General features: G+C 38.2%; 2 long non-coding RNA genes across 7 annotated transcripts in view; one reads left to right on the top strand and one right to left on the bottom strand.

Annotated features, from left to right (window-relative positions):
* The window catches only part of LOC147371193 (uncharacterized), a 200,666-nt gene extending 185,374 nt beyond the window's left edge, over positions 1-15,292 (top strand). For 3 of the 6 annotated variants that reach the window (XR_015166286.1, XR_015166290.1, XR_015166287.1), the window contains one exon: positions 14,051-15,292. This is a non-coding gene — a long non-coding RNA (uncharacterized LOC147371193). Of the gene's footprint in view, positions 1-2,748; positions 3,838-5,000; positions 5,092-14,050 lie in introns of those variants that run through there. The other 3 variants (XR_015166288.1, XR_015166289.1, XR_015166291.1) reach the window with 2 other exon arrangements.
* LOC147371192 (uncharacterized) lies at positions 14,017-16,096 on the bottom strand. Its single transcript, XR_015166292.1, has 2 exons — positions 14,293-16,096; positions 14,017-14,173 (listed from the first exon to the last, which is right to left on the bottom strand). It is a non-coding gene; the product is annotated as an uncharacterized LOC147371192 (long non-coding RNA).
* Between the last annotated feature and the right edge of the window lie 1,945 nt (positions 16,097-18,041).

The raw sequence follows: 18,041 nt of genomic DNA, 5'->3' as shown, positions 1-18,041 counted from the left end.
CCATCATTTGCCCTAACATCCCAAGAACAATTCCTGTCCTTTCAGAAACATAAAGCCTGAAAGGCTTTTCCAGTTTCAGGAGGCCTAAAGCTGGGGCTGTAGTGATAGACTCTTTTAGGGCATTAAAGGCAACCTTGCAGGTCTCATCCCAGTCAAGTGGCTCTTCCTCTTTCCCTCTTAATTTTTCATATAGGGGTCGGGCCAGATTGCCATAATTAGGAATCCAGATCTTGCAAAACCCAGTCATTCCTAAAAATCCACTAATCTGTTTTTTTTTTTTGGGGGGGGAGGGGGTACAGGGAATTTAAGATGAGGTATTTACTTTGGGGGTCATGCATTCTTTTTCCTTCCATAATTATAAATCCAAGGTATTTCACTTGGGTTAAGCTAATCTGAGCTTTCTTGGGCAATACTCAATAACCCTTTTCATACGGGAAATTTAGAGTTTTAATAGTATCCATTTGAGAGCTGGTAAAATCTGGACTAGCTTTGAGCAAGTTATTAACATACTGTATTAGATTACTGTTTGTTAAAGTTAATTCCCTTAGTTCTCTCCCCAAGGAAGTCCCAAATACATGAGGGATGTCCCTGAACCCTTGTGGTAAGTAAAGTCCAGCAAACTCGTATGTTTTCCCTTGTTCCCAGGTCCCACCACTCAAAAGCAAAGAGTTTTGGGGGTATCAGGATGGAGAGGAATGAAAAACAAAGCATCATTAATGTCCAAGACTGAGAAGTACTTAGCATTTCCTAGGACTTGGGATAGGAGGGTATACAGGTTTGGGACTATGGGGTAGATGGGAACCACAGCTTCATTAACAGCTCTGAGATCCTGGATGAATTTATAAGATCCATCTGGTTTTTTAACAGGCAAGATTGGAGTATTGCAGGGAGACTCACAGGTAATTAGAACTCCACTATCTTGGTATTTGTTAACTAATGGCCTAAGACCCTCAAGAGCTTCTGGTTTTAATGGATATTGCCTTTTCCACGAGTAGGGAGCATTTGACCTCAGAAGAATCTTCACTGGTGGAACATTTATGGCTAGACCAGGGCTCGAGACATCCCATGCCTGGGGATTGACCTTATCTAAGAAAGGGACGGATTCCTCCTTTTCTACATCTGACTGCAAATATTCAGACACTAGGCAAAGGAGATTACTGACGTCTAGCTTCCCCAAGTCACTCTAGTCTGGAGGTGGCAAAGAACGTCTCTCCCCAGTAGGGGAGCAGGGCAACCAGGGATGTATACAAAGGGGTGGGCTCCTTGCCAATTGCCCACCTTACAAAGGAGGGGCTTAGTAAAATTTTGGCTTTGGGGTTTTCCATCTACCCCCATCACCATTTTAGTCCAGGAGTCTAAAGGCCCTAACTGGAAAGGAAGAACAGAGAAGGCAGCCCCGTGTCTAAAAGAAAGTTCACATCCTTACCTTCTGTTTGTAGAGTCACCCAGCAGTAGAGACGAGTAATCTGGATCTCACCATTTCTCGAGCCGCTGGGCACCATCAGTTCCGGTTGCCCAGGACTAACACAGAGGGAGCAGGTGTAGGGCTCTCAATATGCCTTCCTGTAGGGCGATATGGACACTCTTTTTCCAGTGCGCATCCTCTCTGCAGTAGGCACACTGGGTGTGTCTCAGCCGCGGTGGACTTTTAAGATACTTTTTGCTTCCTTGCTCTCCCCGGGACTCTGGCATAGTGGCAGGATGAATCAAGGCCAGGATTTTAGCCTGTTGTTAGGCCAAGGCCTGGGTCTGCCTCTTTATTCTCCCATCTTCTCGGGCTTCCTTTTGCTCCCTTTTTGAAGCTTCCCCTGGTCTCTATTCAAAAACACCCTATTTGGCTCCTCACCAGATTGGAGATTGGGGTCTCTGGTCCTTTTCCTAGGTTTTGTAATTTCCTCCTTGTGACTGGGTTATAAAGGAATGCGCCAACAGGACTCTTCCTTCCATACTTTTTAGATCTGCCTGGGTAAAGTTTTTAAAGGCCTCTGTGAGTTTTCCCAAAAGAAGAGCTGGATTTTCATTCTCTCCCTGTGTAACCTCTTTTATCTTATTATAATTAATGACCTTTCAGACACCCCAGGTCATTCCCTGTAGGCAAGAAGTGAGGTGTCTTAAGGATTCCTTTTCTGCCCTTGTATTTGGATCCCAATCTGGCTCTATAGAGGGGATTGCCTCTTCTGCAGAGGCCAGACTGTCATCCATCTGCTGTCTTTCATCAGCCACTTTGAAGTCTAGCTTTTCCTTCATTATTACAACACCAGGTGAGGTTGACAATTATATCCCTCTAGGTGAGGGAGAAGTTAAAGCTAAGACCCTCAAATTCATCCCTCAATTTTGGGGGGTTCTCAGAATATGAACCCAAATGCTCCCTACATTTGGTAGTCTTGCATAGAAAAAAGAACATGAACCCGCATAGTTACCCCCTCCCAGTACCTCTCTTAGGGAGTAGATTTTGTCTGAGGATGACTTTTCCTTCTGTAGAGGACAAAGCTTACTTCCTGATCGTAACCCCATGGGGGAAGGGACATATGGAGGAGGAGTGGAGGCGATTGTAAGTGACTTCCCTTCAGATCCCATGACTTCCGGGCCTAGCCTCATAACTTACGGGTATGTCTGAACTTTCTTTCCCCGTGACCTGTCTGTCAAAGTGGAGGGGGTCAAGAGAAGGTCAAGGGGATCTTCTGTTTCAGACCTTGCCAAAACGACTTTGAAAAAACATTTATCAAAGTCTTCAAGCTTATATTTTCTTTTTTTTCTTCAGAATCCTGGTAGAGGGCCATAAAAGCCTGGACATAGGGAACCTCCTTTACCCTCGCATTTACAGTATAGACTAAGCTGTAAAATGGTGTTGAACCCAAGTGATCCTGACTGGGGTCATTTTCCCCCTCCTCCCAGGGAGTAAGTAGGCCAGTATCGAGTACAGTATTTGATAAGTTTTTTTTCTTTTTTAGCCCTTCCAGTTGGTATCTCTCCCAGTGGGCCAAAAGACAACCCAGCGGGGTGTCTAAAGGGAAGCTAGGTTTATTTTCCATTTTAACGGTGGTGTAGTTTATATCTTGTTCCCAGGAGACCAGTACTTGGGTGGATGCCTGACTCTAGAGATTGTAAGCTCTCTCTTGGTCCCAAATTGCTTGACTGTATATGGGCCAAAGGAACGGTTCAATAGTAAGCACAATCAATGGGGCTGAAGGACTGGTCCTGAAAGGTGAATTAACCCCTAAGCATATGTCTAGGGTGTTATTTTACCCAAGACCAGGTGCGAATATACTAAACCTGCGAGTATACTAACCCTGTCAATCACTTCCACGTGGAAGCACTCAGCCAAATGCTCAATTAAATGGCTGAATTTATAGAAACAGGGCACCTGATGGAGGGCTTCTAATGCCCGATTATCTCTCCAAGAACAGAAAGCACAATTGATGGGGAGCAGAGAGTGTAGCCTCTCAGAAAATCTCTTACAAAGACCCAGAACTTCCAGTCCAAGTATAGACAGATAGAGTGAATGGAAATACCTTGGGTCTTCAAAGAGAGAAAAAGAGGCCAGATTGAGAGAGAAGGAGTGGGAAGAGACAAGAGGTCTAAGAGTCAGGGAGAGAAAGAGAAAAAGGGGTAGCCTTACAGACATTTCCTGCCACCTACAGATACCCAGGCATTACAGGAATTTCCCCTAGGCCTCCAGAGAAGGGAGGACTGGAACTCGGACCTACCAGAACCAAAATTCGAGTTCTCTGCCAAGAAGTCTCCAATCCTCAGCTCAGGCTGAGGCCCTATGACCAGATTCCTGCATCGAGGACCGGGCGACAGGAAAAAATAGGATTGGATAGGTTGAAAAGAGAGGTGAGAAAAAAGGGGTCAACCAAATCTCTTGTTCTTTACCTGGTTGGGGCACCCTGGCCAGAGACTAGGGAAAAACGGGTCCCAATTGTGGCAGCTGGGTAAGATCTGTCAGCAGACAAGCTGGTCTTGGAGTACCCCAAGTTGTCTGGATGTCAGCCCCAGTTAGAATGGGGGGATCCCATCTTGTTTGCCAGTTGTTGTAGGAAGGCGGGCCCCCTCCAGGGCCCCAAGAGTGGGCTCTTGTCTAACACTCAGAAAAGCATTGTCTGAGAAGACACGTGCTGACAAAGCAAGTAGGCACTTCCAATAAAGTAGGCACTTCCACCCTGCTCTCCACAGTGGAGAGCAGCAGGGTAAGGTAACCCAGGAGAACTGCTCTGCCATATGGCTCCCAGTCTAAGGTTTTATGGTGATGGGATTAGTTTCCAGGTTGTCTTTGGCCAGTCATTCTGACTCAGAGTTCTTCCTCGTGGCTCACGCATTGCTCAGCCAAGATGGATGCTAGAGAGAGGGATTCTGGGAGGTGGACAGACACGCGGTGTCTCCTTTCGACCTTTCCCAAACTCTTCTGGTTGGTGATGGCTTATTAGTTCTGTATTACTTACCAGGATCTCCTGTCGTAAAACAACTCATGCAAGTGGTTTCTAGAGAGCATGGCCACGGTGGGCGGTTTCAGTCAGTGTGCTTCCCCTAACATATCTACTGATAGTAATGAGTTATGCTGCATAGAAATCATGATTTATGACCATGAAATTCTTGATTTAAACTTATAGTACGTGAATTTGATAAAAATGTGTTTAAAAAACAAAATACATTGTCTTTTGCAGAAAGTTTAACACATTATACTTCACATTAAAATTATATTACAACTCAAAAGATAGATTCATCTTATTTTCCTATATCTTTAAAGTTCAGGGTAAGGAATAGTATAGCATTTAATATACAGAAAATGACTCCTGTTTAAATAAAAGAATTAAACATTTGCTTCACTTTTAATTAAAAAATGCCATTGACTTTCTTAAGTGTGTGTGTGTGTATACACACACACACACACACACACACATATATATATATAGAGAGAGAGAGAGAGAGAGGATTATCATATTAGTGTATTGTAAATTTTAATGCATAATTTTTTATCTAAAATTATATAAACATTACAGATCTGCACGTCACTCACAGCTTCATGAAAATTCAGATAAAGAATTATCAGTATCCTTCATGGCAAATTGCAAGATTTCATTCTTTTATATGGTGAGTGATATTTTATTATATATGTATACTGCATCATCTTTTATCCATTCATCCATTTTTAACACAACATTGTTTTTCACATATTTTGCATCTGTTTTATGTATCCTTTAACTACTTATTATTAATATAGATGATTTTACTACTTTTACCTTTTAAACCTTCCTGCTAGCTTTATACGTGGTTGATTTACAACCTTTAGCACATCTTTGCCATTGAGATTTTCCCTTTCATAATTTTCATATTTCTAGTCATGGCCTTTTCTGCTTAGAGAATCCCTTTTATCATTTCCTGTAAAGCTGGTGTTGTTATGCTTGAGTCTTTTAGTTTTCACTTGTCTGTAAAAGTTTGTTTTCTAATTCAAATCTGAATGAAAGCTTTGCTGGGTAGTATATTCTTGGTTGTAGGTTTTTCCTTCCTTTCTTCACTTTAAATATATGATACCACTCCCTTCTGTAGAATTTCTCCTGCAAAGGCAATCTATGGGAGTTCCCCTGTATGCTTTTCCCTTGCCACTTTTAATACTCTCTTTAATTTTTGCCATTTTTAACTATAGTATGAACCTGTTTGGGTTGATTTGGTTTGGGACTCTCTTTGTTTTCTTGAACTAGGTGTCTGTTTCCTTTCCCAGTTTAGGAAAAATTTTCAGTTATTATAGCTTCAAATAAGTTCTAAGACCCATAGAATGGTACTGATAGTACAGTAATTCCCCTATACATGAATGAGTTCTGTTCCAATTTAAGTCCAACAAAGTCAGCATGCTGCTGCTGCTGGTAAGTCACTTCAGTAGTGTCTGACTCTGTGTGACCCCATAGATGGTACCCAACTAATCCAATCAGCTATATAGTACTATGCTATAGTAGGTTTATAACACTTTTCACACGAATAATACATTAAAAAAACATGAAAAATAAAACATTCTTACAGTACACTATCTTGTAGTGCAATAGCTGGCATACAGGGCCTGGCATCAAGTGAACAGGTAAGAAAAGTTCTTACCTGACTGGAGGGGAGAGAGGAGGTGGGAGATGGTAAAGCTGAAGGATCATCATCTATAGGAGATGGAGGACAAGCTGCAATTTCATTCACGCCTAACATTGATAGAATGCACATTCACATCTTTGAAAGTTTGCAACTTGAAGGTTCGTACACAGAAGACAGACTGCACTCTTCACATTGTCTCAGAGTGGGTTTTGGATGTGTGAGAATTTGCAAATGTCCTTGAAGAGCTGAGTTCCCATTTCCTGCTGCCCTCTAATTCTCATGACCACAGGTGACCTTCAAAGCCAAATATTCTAGGGGTGCATCCTTTTGGTCCATGACCCTTGGGCTGAGGAGCCCCAAATGGGGATTGGCTCATTTGCTCCGCAATGAGAGCTTCTACAATTGTGAGTATCTTCCCATTTCTGTGTCACCCACCTGGAGATGTGGATCTTGAATATACCAGATCTCTTCTCCTCCTCCCTGTTTCATTGTAGTTCCTTTTTTCGTTCCAGAAAATCTTTTGTATTAGTTTTCATGTTGTTCTCATAGTTAGTTGCTCTATAGATCATTGTAATTTTAGAGCGCCCAGGGGAGAAGGAGGTGAGCTTAGAGTCTTCCCATTTTGTTAGCTTGGCCACATTTAATCTTAAATAATTTGCTATAAACGATCTTTGGCCACCTAATATATAAGTGATTAGAGAAGCAAAAGAAGGCAGCTGGAGGGAAATCTACTTGCTTGTACCCAAATGCCTGCATCAATGCCATGAGAAGTTATATCTTTTATTTTTTTCTGTAGCATCTATCCAGTCAGTGAGCACTCCCACTGGGCACAAGGGCCAGGTATAAGAACAGTTAAGGCAGCCCAGCACTTCTGATGCAAGCATGGACCCCATGGGCAGTCGTGTTCTGAGGACAATGCTGTGCTTCCTGCCCCACCTACTGTAAGATGTACTATTGTCCAGTATGGCATTTAAAGGCACTTAAAGCCTTCAGTATTCTTGCCTTGAGAACCCCATGAACAGTATGAAAAGGCAAAATGATAGGATACTGAAAGAGGAACTCCGCAGGTCACTAGGTGCCCAATATGCTACTGGAGATCAATGGAGAAATAACTCCAGAAAGAATGAAGGGATGGAGCCAAAGCAAAAAGAATACCCAGCTGTGGATGGGACTGGTGATAGAAGCAAGGTCCAATGCTGTAAAGAGCAATATTGCATAGGAACCTGGAATGCCAGGTCCATGGGTCAAGGCAAACTGGAAGTGGTCAAACAGGAGATGGCAAGAGTGAACATCAACATTCTAGGAATCAGAGAACTAAAATGGACTGGAATGGCTGAATTTAACTCAGATGACCGTTATATCTACTACTGCAGGCAGGAATCCCTTAGAAGAAATGGAGTAGCCATTAGAGTCAACAAAAGAGTCTGAAATGCAGTACTTTGGTGCAATCTCAAAAACGACAGAATGATTTCTGTTTGTTTCCAAGGCAAACCATTCAATATCACAGTAATCCAAGTCTATGCCCCAACCAGTAACGCTGAAGAAGATGAAGTTGAAAGGTTTTATGAAGACCTACAAGACCTTTTAGAACTAACACCCAAAAAAGATGTCCTTTTCATTATAGGGGACTGGAATGCAAAAGTAGGAAGTCAAGAAACACCTGGAGTAACAGGCAAATTTGGCCTTGGAATACGGAATGAAACAGGGCAAAAGCTAATAGAGTTTTGCCAAGAGAACGCACTGGCCATAGCAAACACCCTCTTCCAACAACACAAGAGAAGACTCTACACTTGAACACCACCAGATGGTCAACATCAAAATCAGATTGATTATATTCTTTGCAGCCAAAGATGGAGAAGCTCTATACAGTCAGTTAAAACAAGACCAGGAGCTGACTGTGGCTCAGATCATGAACTCCTTATTGCGAAATTCAGACTTAAATTGAAGAAAGTAGGGAAAACCACTAGACCATTCATGTATGACCTAAATCAAATCCCTTATGATTATACAGTGGAAGTGAGAAATCAATTTAAGGGACTAGATCTGATAGATAGAGTGCCTGATGAACTATGGAATGAGGTTCGTGACATTGTACAGGAGACAGGGATCAAGACCATCCCCATGGGAAAAAAAATGCATAAAAGCAAAATGGCTGTCTGGGGAGGCCTTACAAATAGCTGTGAAAAGAAGAGAAGCAAAAAACAAAGGAGAAAAGGAAAGACATAGCATCTGAATGCAGAGTTCCAAAGAATAGCAAGAATAGATGAGAAAGCCTTCCTCAGCGATCAATGCAAAGAAATAGAGGAAAACAACAAAATGGGAAAACCTAGAGATCGCTTCAAGAAAATTAGAGATACCAAGGGAACATTTCATGCAAAGAGGGCTGGATAAAGGATAGAAATGGTATGGACCTAACAGACGCAGAAGATATTAAGAAGAGGTGGCAAGAATACACATAAGAACTGCACAAAAAAGATCTTCACGACCAAGATAATCATGATGGTGTGATCACTCACCTAGAGCCAGACATCCTGGAATGTGAAGTCAAGTGGGCCTGAGAAGGCATCACTATGAACAAAGCTCGTGGAGGTGATGGAATTCCAGTTGAGCTATTTCAAATCCTGAAAGATGATGCTGTGAAAGTGCTGCACTCAATATGTCAGCAAATTTGGAAAACTCAGCAGTGGCCACAGGACAGGAAAAGGTCAGTTTTCATTCCAATCCCAAAGAAAGACAATGACCCTGAGGGATGGGATGCAGAGGGAGGTGGGAGGGGGGTTCAGGATGGGGAACACATGTACACTGGTGGCTGATTCATGTCAATGTATGGCCAAAACCACTACGCTATTGTGTATTGTAAAGTAATTAGCCTCCAATTAAAATATTTTTTTTAAATAAAGTATATGTCCATTATATGACCAAACCACTAGTTCTTAGGTATTTAACCAAGAAATCTGAAAGTGTATGTCCATACACAAACTCATATAAATTTTCATAATACCTGTTTTCTATCAGAAAGTAGAAATGCCTTACGTGTTTATTGGTATGTGAATGAATAAACAAACTGTGATATATCCATATCGTTAGATACTATTCAGTAATAAAAAGCAATGAAATCCTGCTGAAGGAAATAGCTAAGACATTCTTTCTGTTTACATAAATCCTAGAATACGAAAACTAGTATGACAAAAAGGTCAGTTTTCTGTGGGAATAGTGTGAGGAGCAGGGCAGGAGGGAGGGATTAAAAATGGAACAAGGACATATTTGAGCATGGGGCATATGCTAATAAGCCTTGATATAATTATATATACATGAAGCCATTATCACAGTCAAGAGTATATACTTTAAACATAGATTATATCACTGAAACTATAAAGAAATAAATCTCTAGTTATAGTAGATTCAAAACAAATTCTTAAAAGAAATAGGATGAATTTTGCTTAACTACATTGCTACTGTAGCACTGCTGCTGCTGCTAATTAGCTTCAGTCGTGCGACCCCATAGACAGCAGCCCACTAGGCTCCCCCATCCCTGGGATTCTCCAGGCAAGAGTACTGGAGTGGGGTGCCATTGCCTTCTCCGACTGTAGCACTAGCTCACAGTAATCAAATGAAAAAAGTACAGAAGAGCCATTAGAACATGAGAAAAAGAAAAGTGGGAAATTACAGGACAAATGTGAGCTGTATGAGAAAGAAACATGGCTTTTGAAGTGGGTTTGAAATGAATTTTTATTAAAAATGTAAGAACGTAGTCTACATTTTCATATGACCTTCAGTGTTCTTTGAAAATCTTGCAGAGGAAAATTAAAAAGAGTTCTTTATAATATAATGACTTTCTTAATGAAAATGTGTTTGCCCATGATTAAAATTCTTTATAGTTTTTTTTTTTTTTTTTTTCCTACTTCATTGATTTTCTCCTTGCTAACTGCTATCAATTCATTTTGGTCTGCAGTTAAAACTTTATCAAATGGTAGTGGCATAGCAATTAAAAAAAAAAAAAACATAGTATCAACTTAAAAAACTGAGTTACATTTTTTACAAGTGTAAAGCACGAAATTACTTATGTCTGAAAATAATTTAATAGAAGTAGATTAGAAAGGAAGTCATTAATACATGCCAAATACCTGACTTTGTTGCCTATGAAACACTGCACTCCACAGAGATGATTCATTAGAAATACTATGTCATTTAATATATTCTTTAATATGTTAAATCTGATTCAAAATAAGATCTTCAAATCATAAAAAAAGTTTGTAAAATGTCATGTTAAAGTGAAATTTATATTTAATATAGAGAAATTTTGTAGAAAAACTGGATTTGGGCTCCACATCTTTGTGTTCAAATACTGCCTATGTTACTCTGACAAATTAGACTTGGGAAATTTACTTAATTCTTCTGTTGAACATATTTTATTGAAGTATAGAGAATTTACAATGTGGTGTTAGTTTCTGGTATACAGTAAAGTGATTCAGTTCATATATAATCTTTTTCATTATGTTATACTATAGGATAGTAAATATATTTCCATGGGCTATACAGTAGGACCTTGTTTATTTTATACATATATTAGTTTGCATCTGCTAATCCCAAACTCCTAATTTTTGTCTTCTCCACCACCTTTCCCATTTGATAACCATAAGTTTTTTTTCTGTCTTTGTGAATCTTTTTGTTTCATAAGTTTATTTGTGTCATATTTTAGATCCCACATATATGTGATATCATATGGTATTTGTCTTTCTGACTTACTTCACTTAGTGTTATCATCTCTAGGTCTAGCAACGGTGGTGCAAATGGCATTATTCCATTCTTTTTAAGGGTTAAATAGTAATGTGTTTCAAATCCTATTTGTCCATTCATCGGTTGATGGGCATTTAGGTAGACATTTTTTTCCATGTCTTGGTGATTGTAAACAATGCTGCTGTGAACAATGGAGTGCATCTGTCTTTTCAAATTAAAGTTATCTCCAAATATATACCCAGGAGTGGGATTGCTGGATAGTATGACAACTCTATTTTTAGATTTTAAGTGATCTTCATATCATTTTCCATAGTAGCTATACTAATTTACATTGCCATAAGCAGTGTAGGAGGGTTTCCTTTTTTCCACACTCTTTGCAGCATTTATTAGTTGTAGATTTTCTAATAATGTCCAGTCTGGTGTGAGGTGGTACCTCATCGTAGTTTTGATTTGCATTTTTCTAATAATTAGTGCTTGGGCATCTTTCCATGTGCCTGTTGGCCACCTTCTTCATAAAAATGCCTCCCCATTTTAGATTGAGCTACTTGTATATTTTGGAGATTAATTCTTTATCAATTGCATGGTTTGCAAACATTTTTCCCCCATGTGTTGCCTTTTTCTATTTGCTTATGGTTTCCTTTGCTGTGCAAACGCTTTTAAGTTTAATTAGGTCCCATTTGTTTATTTTTGCTTTTATTTCCATTGCCTTGAGAGACTGACCTAAGAAAACATTGGTACTATATTTCAGAGAATGTTTTGCCTATATTATCTTTTAAGAGTTTTATGGTGCCATGTCATATTTTTAAGTCTTTAAGCCATTTTGAGTTTACCATTTTTATAGAATTCACATATGTGTTAATATATGATATTCATTTTTCTCTGACTTATTTCCCTCTGTATGACAGACTATGTCCATTCACATCTCTACAAATGACCCAATTTCATTCTTTTTTATGACTGAGCAAACAGCTCATGAAACTATCCAAAAAACAACCCCATCAAAAAATGGACAGAAAAACTGTATCGACATTTCTCCAAAGAAGACATACAGATGGCCAAGAGGCATATGAAAAAGATGCTCAACTTTACTAATTATTAAAGAAATGCAGGTCAGAACTACAGTGTGTTACCTCACATGGTCAGAATGGCCATCATCAAAAAAATCCACCAAGTAATAAATGCTAGAAAGGGTGTAAGTAAAAAGAGCCCTCCTATACTGTTGGTGGAAATGTTGATTGATATAGCCAGTATGGAGATTTCTTAAGCTAGAAATAGAACTACCGAATGACCCAGCGATCCAACTACTGGGCATATATCCTGAGAAAAACACAATTCAAAAAGACACATGCACCTCAGTGTTCACTGCAGCACTATTTACAATAGCCAGACATGGAAGCAACCTAAAGGTTCATCAACAGATGAATGGATAAAGAGACTGTCTTTAAAGAACACATTTTTTAACTGCCACTTGATTTACTTTACAAGTTTAGGTGATGAATTAGCTGTAATTGTTTTAAAGTATCCTGTAATGCCCAATATATTCATTTAACTTTTTGGTATGTATTGAATTCCTCTTACCCTTTTCCTACCTACTCATTTCACTGATGCTCTCCATTCTTTCTGTAAAACAAAGTGACAGTCACAACTCACAGGACACTTAGTAGGCTGTACTTTAATATCTACCAACCTTACATATCTGCTTCCACCAAGTACCAAGTTATGTTTACTTCCAAACTTATTTGTGCCAGTTATACTTATGACTGAAGTATCTAACTAAAGTGTTCATGTATGACTGTAAAGAGAAAAAAGGTTTTGCATTGAGACAAATGGTTTGGAAAAGCTACTTGAAAATACACACTCTTGCATTAGGTGTGAACATGACAATTGTAACTGGTAGAAATGCTCTTTTAAAAAATTAATCATTCCCCACTTACATTTTACTTCAATTAATGAACCCAATAGAAATAAAGGTTATCTACCTCATCAAACAATAAGTAAGTTTATTTTTAAAATCCCCTTAAGTTTTTTGGTTAGCCACCTACATCATTACAGCTATATTGAAACCCTTTTGCACTTGGCTGTCCAGACATGACCCTCCCCTGCTTCTTACTTTACCTCACTGGCTTCTCCATACAGTCTCAGTGCTTGTACTATCAACCCTTTGCTGGGTCTGTTTCCATCTCTGACTCTCTTCCAAGCCCAGACTTGTCATATCAAATTCTGATCTGACATCTTTATTTGTATATATTAATATGCATCTTCAATTTGAAATGATCTCTTCTCCTTGCTTACCTTCTGCTTTAGGCACCCTGGTCTTTTTGAACTTTCTTAAACTATTTTTTTTTTCTTCATTTCACTAACTTTGCAGTAATTTGTTATAACAGCAATAGAATACAAATTCACTAATTACAGTCAATACTGTTGTAACAGTTTTTTTAAAGTGTCAGAGTTATGACTATGCCTGTATTTGAAAACTAATTGGTTTATATTGTTTACAATATCTTAACATTTTAAATAGATACACATCAAGTGTTTACAGATTATTACCTTAGACCATATTTGTGCCCACCCAGTGAAAAGTGACGTGAAAATGAAAGGTGCTCAGTAGTGTTCGACCCTGGATCCTTGGAATTCTCCAGGCCAGAATACTGGAGTAGATAGTTTTTACCTTATCCAGGGGATATTCCCAACCCAGGGATCAAACCTAGGTCTACCCCACTGCAGGTGTATTCTTTACCAGCTGAGCCACCAGGGAAGCCCAAGAAGAGTGGAGTGGATAACCTATCTCTTTTCCAGTGGATCTTCCTGACCCAGGAATCTAACCAAGGTCTCCTGCATTGCAGGTGGATTCCTTACCAACTGAGCTATACAAGTGATGTCAGTTTAGTTGCTCAGCCATGTCTAACTCAGTGATGAAAGTGATGTAAATGAGTTTTATTAAGAGATACAATTTGAGTAGTAATTGTTAAATATAAAACCAATTATGATAGAGTCAAGATTATGATAAATGAACCAACAGTGGACAATGTGACATGGTGGCTCACAGGAGGAAAATTCCACTTTCTGAGGAGAACAGGTGAGGTTTTTTTTAAAGCAGGGAGCCTTAAGGGAAGTTATGACAGATGAGTTACATCTGACAAGAAAGAAACATGTAGGTTGAACATTATGGGTAATGGGAATGAGAAAGAACTAGAAATGTAGACCGAGTGATAGTAACATTCTCTTTTGATATTTATTCCAGAAATGAAGAAGGAAGCAACACATGGGTATAAGCAGCTCATGAGATGCAGTTCTCAGGCAATATGCTGTGATTTAATTGACTTTGGAAGGTGGTCCACTGAGGTATGCTGGTAAACATCCAAGGCTGCCAAAAACAATTTCAAAAATTTTTTAAATGACTGTCATATGATATTAAGATATACATGAATTGAAAATTTAGTTAAATCTTTACTGAATGAACTAGCAGAAGAATGACATTGTTACCAATGAAGACTTATTCTTATGTCTGCAGTCTTTCGAGTGTTCCAAGCCAGATTTTCAAAGCCTATAGCTTTAGAGAATGAAACAGAATAGTAATAAGAATCAAACACAGTGTAACAAGTGATCTTAAAATAATGTGCATTGATAATATTAGATGATCCAAATTTTATTTTATTAATGAATATTTCTCTGTGTGTATTTGCTGTTAGCCAAAGAGTGGTTTCTGTGGGAAATCAGAGGTAACATGTGACTTGTAACTGGAAGTTTGGAACACAACCATCTGTCTGCTAATAACTCCTTTTGTTCACAGAACTAAAAAGCTATTCATCAAGACTGTTGCCATATAGCCATAAGGTTTTACCTGTAAAACTTTTATCTAGGTTTCAAGAACTTTTTCTTCATATATAACCTATACCAGCTTTCAGTTTTTATATTCAAATAGCAGGCTGTGTTTTCATAGAATTTGTTATAAGAAATATAATTCTAGTATTTCTGCTTCACTAATTTTCTACCACTATAAACATGCAATGTCCGTATATTTATTTTATTTTGTGTTATTTAAATATTTTCATCATCTCCTTCTAGTAGTGAAGGTATATAATCTAGTCTTCAAGAGTGTTTTTTTGAAGTAATACCAGCTTTTTTAAATATAGGGAGAATTCATCTGTAGAAGGAATAATAATCATAATACCAGGCTTTAGTATGAGGACTGCAAAGTGTTTTAATTAAAAACATTAATTTCACATTTCTAATGCTTTAGTTTTGTTTCCCCTCCCAGGTTTGAATATATGCAAATATGAAAGAATTAAACTGATTTAAATGCTCATTACTACTATGCAGAACTGAAGAAATATAACCTCTAGGTAGTCTTACAGCATCACACTGTGCAGATACAATCCAGTAAGAAGAAGCATGCATTTCAAAGAGTAATTGGGTCTACACTGCATTTTCTCCAGGAAACAATTCTCCATGAGCATTAATTAAAGCATTATCTCAGAAAAGGTATAGGTCTCCTGTATAATCACAAGTGTGGGGCAGGGGGTGGGGGGGTGGGAGAGTAAAATAGTAAATGATTCAGAGACTTAATAGGCATGCATTTTCAGTGTCACATATAATTCAGGGTTTTGTGCAGCCCATTTTAGCAGCTACTGTCTCATAATGTATTAAAGGATGCTATTTAACATGACTTATTTCTAAGAAGTGTGAGACTGACTGATACTTTATAGAGATCTTTTTATAACACAGAAACTAAGGCATAATTAACACAGAAACTGAGTTTAACAAATATGAAAAATTTTGCTTGAATTGGATACTATCCCTTCTCCAGTGGATCTTCCCAACCCAGGTATTGAACCAGGGTCTCCATATTGCAAGTGGATTCTTTACCAGCTGAGCTACCAGGGAAGCCCAGAAGGGATACACTGAGTATTTAAAATATCATTTATCTTAGCACAAGGAAAACTATGATCAATAAGGAAGCTTTGTAACTAAATGTCTGAGATAAACTTATTTACAATAATTCCACGGGGAATATACTGAAGAAAATGTTGACAATAGTGTGAACTACTGATGAATATGGTATATAGTTTTTTGTAATTTTAGCCTCAAAAATGAACTTAAGTGACTCTGAACTAAAAGGTTCTCCCTACCTTTCTCTATGATCTACATGATTAATGACTGAGGTTGGTGACCATTTTTCATCTAAGTAGACAGCAACAAAAAATATGGTCCCCAGAAAATGTTTGAATTTCAGGAATACTTAGACACAGAAATAGATTGGTCCTAAGGAAGGGACTAGTGGTTCACTTATTGAACAGCATAATACATAGAAAGCATTTTAGGGCAGTTATCTCAGTATCAAAAGCAATTGTAAATTTTTAAAAACTGTAGTGGATATACCCAGTGGCTATATAGAAATGGGCATAGATTTATCAATTTTCAAATTTCATATAGCAATTTTATCATTATTATTATGAATTCTATTATTCCAAATTCAGAATTTCCATTCTAATCTTTTGTTTTAAAATGCAATGCATTCTCAAATCTACTCTTAATTTTTCTCTGTTTAGGCATCTGGTCTCAAGCACAACTTATGCACACTCTTGCATAAGTTAAAAACATTAGTGACAGAAAATTATGGAAAATTTATTTTTCTTCAATGGCAGAACACAAAGGTAGTAAAGGTAATTTCCCAATTTCTCTAATCTCCTGTACTACTCAGAATAAATAAAACTTAAAGATCCATAAAGACTGTTAGATTTTTACCCATGTAACAATTTTGCTCATTTCTTTCCAGAAACACACTGCTAATAGGATAGTCTAAAGTTTCCAGTGAAACACACTTTTTTCCTCTACTATATATTTCCCTTCATATCCAAAGTGTAACAGGAGTAGCATTGGATTTAGCTCTCAAATGCACATTCTAACACAGAACTATATTCCCAATAATAGTAAGCAATGTTTTGTATCTTCTAAAATGCAGTAAGAATAGCACCTGTAATAAGCTGCATGCTGCTGCTGCTGCTGCTAAGTCACTTCAGTCGTGTCTGACTCTGTGTGACCCCATAGACGTCAGTCCATGAGGCTCCCCCGTCTCTGGGATTCTCCAGGCAAGAACACTGGAGTGGGTTGCCATTTCCTTCTCCAATGTAGGAAAGTGAAAAGTGAGAGTGAAGTTGCTCAGTTGTGTCCGACTCTTAGCGACCCCATGGACTGCAGCCCACCAGGCTCCTCCATCCATGGGATTTTCCAGGCAAGAGTACTGGACTGGGTTGCCATTGCCTTCTCCAAATAAGTTGCATACATGATCATAAATTTAGTAATATCCTGAAAAAATATCTTATAGACTAATGATTTAAAAAGAACAGTTGATAATATAAAACATGTTAGCACAGTGGACGTGAACACTGAATTAGCCCCAAAATTCACTTAAATAAATACTACATTAACTACAACGGAGATCATTATACCATTTACACATGAAATGCTATTTTAAATATCAAATGTGCACTAAAAAATTAGAAATGAAAACATTAGAGTCTGATTCAGTTTCTTCAATTAAATTTTATTTAGGATTTATCTCTACAGTAATGCATTGGAGAAGGAAATGGCAACCCACTCCAGTGTTCCTGCCTGGAGAATCCCAGGGATGGGGGAGCCTGGTTGGCTGACATCTATGGGGTTGCACAGAGTCGGACACGACTGAAGCAACTTAGCACAGTAATTTAATACTTTAATTAAATCTACAACTATTTTCATTTCTAAAAGATATACTTCATTGTGTGATATATAACTAAATCACTAATGAAGACTTTCCATCTCAATCAATAGTAATGTGGTAATAATGTAAATACCATTTCTAAATGACTTAATTCTGTGATTGCACTTAAACTTTGGGGAGATAAAATTGAATAAAACCCAAATCCCTGCCTTTGTAGAGTTTTGTGTGAGAGTCAAAATACACAATATATTCTATATGTTTGATTAGTTACAGCATTGGCATGGCTTGTTGTGTTCATCCCTGCTTGTTTCATAGTGACAGAATGGTAACATCTAGAAACTTGGGTTATGTTATAAGCAGGAAGACACGGTAAGAGCACACAGAGCAGATGGAAAGCATTAGTGCACCAATGTTTAATTTCAAATGGATAGACTATGTATTTTTCAGATTGGATGTGTGTGAATAGTTCCTTTAGTACATGGCATTACATACCAGGTCAGTGGGTATTACTAATGCTAATACACTTAGTGAT

The sequence above is a fragment of the Bos grunniens genome, chromosome 6 (assembly GCF_055505025.1).
Source record: "Bos grunniens cultivar Pamir isolate PY7600 chromosome 6, Bosgru_T2T1.0, whole genome shotgun sequence".
Taxonomy (NCBI): Eukaryota; Metazoa; Chordata; class Mammalia; order Artiodactyla; family Bovidae; genus Bos; species Bos grunniens.
The sequence above is the reverse complement of the archived record's forward strand: the minus strand, read 5'-3'. Positions and strand labels throughout refer to the sequence as shown.